We start from the raw sequence: 5,298 nt of genomic DNA, 5'->3' as shown, positions 1-5,298 counted from the left end.
ATTTTGATCATTTTCTCTAAGTATTACATTTTTTGTTCTTTTCTGACTTTCTAAAAGGTCCCCAACATATCGTTAATGTTGAAGTATACATTGTTGCCAATTCTAAAAAATATTACCAAACTCAAAGACAAAAAACTACAAGGATAATACAACGACTAATAATATAGAGAAATAAGTGAGGAAACACTTTACCTTCTACCCAAATTTGTGACCTCCATAACCCCTATCTAAGGTCATGTCCTCGGTAAGATTAAGTTGCGACAAATCATGTCTAATCACATCTCCTTAATGTTTCATTCGCCTACCCCTACTCGATCTGATCTTGAAACCATTCATAGCCAACCTCTCACACTTCTGAACTAAATCATATGTGCATCTTCTCTGTATGTGTCTAAACCATCACAACCTCGTGTAATGAACCTGCAGGTCATTTTTTAAAACCTTTTGTCACGACCCAGGGGTACCCCTTAGATGTAACATGGCGTATAAAACCCTGAAGAACTCCATACAAGCCACTTATCATACAATAACATAAAGTAATAAAACAATAAAGAGCAAAACAACATTTAAGTCCAAACAGTTTTATAGAAAAAGCGGAAGTCTAACTGATGTCTCAACATAGTCATATATTACAATCGTATGACAGTGGGCCTAGCCCATATATCATATTCAAAAAAGAAAATACGAAGGAGAAACTAGAATAAGGAAAGTCCGTCCTTGAACCATGAGGACTCACCAAGCTCAGAAAGAATCAAAGTCCAAGCTCTAGCCACTAAAATAGGAACCCTGCCTGACGGACCCTACATTTGAGAAAAATGTAGGAAAGAGTATGCATTAGTACAAAAATGCACCAAGTATGATAGCTATGCATAAAAACATATAAAACATGCTAAGAAGGACATTTCATTTCATGACATGCAATTGACCAATTAAAACATGATATAAGAGGGTTAGAAAACATAAGTCATAACATCATGGTCAATGCAAGCTAAATCATTTTTTAAGCAATTGAACACATATGAGATACTTCTTTAAGTAACCTTAGTTCATTAATCGTCTTGTTGTGGGAAAATTAGCCTTAACCGACATAGAGATAGTTCATTAATCGTCTTGTTGTGGGAAAATTAGCCTTAACCGACATAGAGACCATGTGAGCTAAAACATGACTACCCGGTGTCTCCCACACCGAGAAGGGTTGTTCTACTTGCCTAAGGTAGAACCATGAACTTCTAGCTTAAATGGATTCACTAGCTAATCATCCTATGAGGGCACATAGTTTATGGGATAAGGAGATTGTTACAAGAAACCCGGCCTCTACTAACGGGAGAGCTTCCATCTCATGAGAGTTCTTCTAGAAACCCAGCCTCTACTAACGGGAGAGCTTCTATACCAATGGCAATATCCACACGGTGCTAAGCATAATTCCCATGGAATATTATTTTCTTACTTATTCTCATTATCCATGGAAAGACATGTCATCTTGTCAATATAAGCTAGTTAATTAGGATAGCTCTTGTCCATTGATTCAATTAGGTGAGAATAGCCTTTCAACCTAAGAATCCTTTCTATGTGAGAAAACCTTTCACATCATGGTTGCAAGTGTTTTATGAGAGTAACCTTTCAACAACACAACAAAAACAACAACAACATTGGCACTTCACTCTCAAAGCACCCTTACAACATTTACATAGTTTCCATAAGATCATGCATAAACTCATACTATGCCCTTTCAAGGTTCAAAGTTTGTTTTCAATCACCAAATCTAAAATTCAAACATTAGATAGGGATTTTTATCATAAATTCATGTAATTCTATTACTTCATGCTTTAGATCATAAAACTCTTCTTTCATAATCAACAACCCACATTTTGAGATCACAATTTGGAAAACATAGGGGTTTGCATGGGTTCAAAGGTGAAACATCATAAAAGCATTCTAAATCATCAATTCATGCATATTTAAACATAATCAAATCATTAAGATCAATAATCAAAAGAACCCTTGGTGATTGAAGAAAACCCTAGCTAATTGGGGAATTCTACCATTTGAAATAGGGGAATTTGGGGACTTTATGAATCAAAGAGATACATGGATGAAAACTACGATACCTCAAGTCCAATTACTTATCTTCAATGGAGAATTTGGATCCTTATCTTGAAACCCTAGGTGAAATCTTCTTCTTCAAGTTCTAGAGAGAGAATATTTAGGAGGAGTTGGTTTTTCTTTTGGGAATTTGGAAGATTGACTGAAATGGGGTGAATTTGGGGGTAAAAAGACTTATATAGGGGTTCCAAATATAGGCAAAATGACATAGTATAGGAACTAATTAATTAGGAAAAGACTGAACTGCCCCTGAGTTAACTGTCAACTTTGACCGACCTACCAACCGAAGAACCCAGTCGACGAACCGTGGATGGACCTATGGTCCATCCACGTGAATTGTGGTTGATGGTGAGAGACTTTTGTCTTGACCTATGGTTCCTGGACCACGAGTCGTGGACCCACCTACGGTCCGTAGGTCCAACCGTGATCCATGCCTGGACAATTCCTAAGGCACCCATCCATGGACCCACCTACACTCCATGGCCCACACCAGGGGTCGTGGCTGGCCCGAGTGGATGACACCTGGGAGTTTTGAAATCTGTTAAGCTTTCCTCTTTCGGATACGAGGTGTTACACTTTGGGAAAAATTATCATTTTGCCCCTCTCGATAGTTTTCCCAAGTCATGCTTTTTAGTTTATGAAGTTGGTTTTAAAATTGGATTGGAAAGTTGAGACTTTTGGAAGTTTTAGAGTTTTGGACACCTCAAGTTGTTAAAAGTGGTTTTTGACAACAATCGGAACTACAAGTATCGAAAGGGTCTTTAGTTTGTTCCATCAGCTCCAGAATGCGGAATTTGGTCTAGAAGTGTAGGTTTTTTCAATTATGGAGTCCTTTTCGTGGATTTGAGCCCTTGAGTTGGAAGTTTAAGTATAATTAGGCCAAGAGTTGACTTTGGTCAACATTCTGAGTTTGAACGCTAGGATTGGAATTCCTATGACACCACTGGATTCGGGGGATGATTTTAGTCCTACGTGAGGTCTTGGTTGAGTTTTCAGAGGTTCCGAGGGAAGTTTAATGTTTTTGAGTAAAAGTTAGTTTATTGCGACTTAAACGGATAATGGGTCAAAGAGACTTCGTATTTGTGTTCTGACGTTTCATTGAGTCTGGAACGTCGAGTTTGGTTGGGTAGCATATATGGTTTGTGTGTGTGAAATTCCAAACGAATCCCGAGGGTTCATTAGGTGATTTTGGTGAATCTTGGTGTTTGCTGATGTGTTGTATCTGATGCATGTTAAGTAATCTTTGCGATCGCAAGGCTCTTGGTCGCAGCCACATTGGTATGTGGTCTTGTGCTTCACGATCGCATGGAGGATATTGCAATCTCAATAGCATCTTGAGCATCGTGATCACGTAGCCTTGTGTCGCAATTGCGATGGTCAATTAATGAGTTGACCAACATTACTCATCGCAATTGTGAGGTATCGGGTCGCGATTGCGAAGGGTAAAAGTGACTTGGATAGATTCTTCTTTCCAAAATGGGGGATTCATCCTCATTTCACCATTTTTGAGCGTTGGAAGCTCGGTAAAGGCAATTCTAAAGGGGCTTTTCCAGATTCTTCAATTGGGTAACGATTTTTAACTCCCCATCTTTATTACCCACTGTTTACTTCAAGATTTTATTACCCCATCAGTAGAGGCTATTTAATTCCTAATTTTGAAGTCAAACTTTTTGAGTTTTCTCAAGAATTTTGATTTTTAAGAAAATGGTTATTTGAGCTTGGTTTCCTATTCATTACAAGTATCTAGTCAGTCCACACAAATTTATATTATTTTTCTTCCCTTTTGGTGGATCTTTTTATTTTTGAAGTGAATTTTGTCCATGATTATACAGTCTGTGCACGTAGTCAGGGACGGAGCTTCGTTGAAAAATTACTCCATATGGATAGGGAAAATGATTTTTTTGCATATCATAAGTTGTTGAATCTGCTTGGCATAATTGAAATCCTGGCTCCTCCACTACTGGTAGTTTACTAACCTTATGCCAATTTTTTTTCATTATTTAGATATTGGTTTTGACTCAGATACAAAAGAGAGGACTACATCTTCAGGGACAAAAATGCAGCCTTTACTGTCTGATTCTCCTTTCGGAGCCATTAATTGTAAGGCTGGTAACTGAATCTGTAGCAGTTTAACAGCAGAAAATCCTTTGACGGGCACCAGATTTTGTGATCTCTGTTGCAGTGAGCCTGGTTTTTGCGGAGACTGCTGTTGTATACTTTGCCGTAAGCTTATCACTTTGGACTATGATGGGTACAGTTACATCCGATGTAAAGCTACAGTAGTTGATGGCCACATATTTGGACATGTTTCCCATCTAGAGTGTGCTCTACGAGCTTACATGGCTGGGAAGGTCGGAGGAAGCATCAATTTGGATGCATAGTATCTCTGTCGATATTGTGATTCAAGGACGGATTTGGTTCCACATGCTTTGAAGCTTTTAAACATTTGCACATCTGTTGCTTCTTATGCTGACATCGAAAAGATTTTGAATGTTGGCATTTGTATTTTGCGTGGCTCACAAAAAAGTAGTGCAAAGGAGTTGTTGCATCATATTGAATCAATCAATGCAAAGGTATATAGCTAATTGAGTAATGGTACTTTGTTTCCTATGATGCTATCTTTTTTCCAGTTTTGAGGTTTTCAGTTACTAGAATGACCAATTTGATAATCATATCAGCTTATGAAAGGAGTCAGCATTCAAGATGCATTCAAAAAGGAAATCTGTGTGGATAGCACTGGTAACTTCTCTGCCTTGTCATAGTCGTGTTTGTGTTGACCTATCACTTTGACTTGAATATCTGTATTTGAGCAAGATATTTATGTGCAAATGTGTTTATTTTGTTTTAAGTAGTGTCTATTTCATGATACAAATATATACATCTGCGCATTGTAAGTTTTGTCTATTTCAGTGCTTCCTGTTGTCAACAAATACCAAAAACACTTGGTGCAAACTAAACTGCAATATGACCAGAAAATAAAATTGGAGAGCCTTGGAAAGAGTATGAAAGAGGAATTATTTATTGCACAACCAGTGCATCAGTTAAATGCTATCCAACTGCTCCTTGGTCCTAACTAGATGAAGGAAATGAATAGCTTCCTTATTAAGAGTTTGGAACTTTGGTATAATCAGCATAAAGAGAAAGGAATGGATCACTCAAGGATCTCTTGTAGGGTGCTGTTTTGGTCAATTGCAG

The 5,298-nt window shown here is 37.8% G+C and overlaps 1 protein-coding gene and 1 pseudogene across 1 annotated transcript in view; one reads left to right on the top strand and one right to left on the bottom strand.

Moving 5' to 3' along the window:
- LOC125872248 (protein OBERON 2-like) overlaps positions 1–4,865 on the top strand; it is a 9,604-nt pseudogene extending 4,739 nt beyond the window's left edge.
- Positions 1–5,298, bottom strand: part of LOC125874446 (uncharacterized) — a 341,050-nt gene that overhangs the window by 216,314 nt on the left and 119,438 nt on the right. The window lies entirely within an intron of this gene.

The sequence above is a fragment of the Solanum stenotomum genome, chromosome 8 (assembly GCF_019186545.1).
Source record: "Solanum stenotomum isolate F172 chromosome 8, ASM1918654v1, whole genome shotgun sequence".
Taxonomy (NCBI): Eukaryota; Viridiplantae; Streptophyta; class Magnoliopsida; order Solanales; family Solanaceae; genus Solanum; species Solanum stenotomum.
The sequence above is the reverse complement of the archived record's forward strand: the minus strand, read 5'-3'. Positions and strand labels throughout refer to the sequence as shown.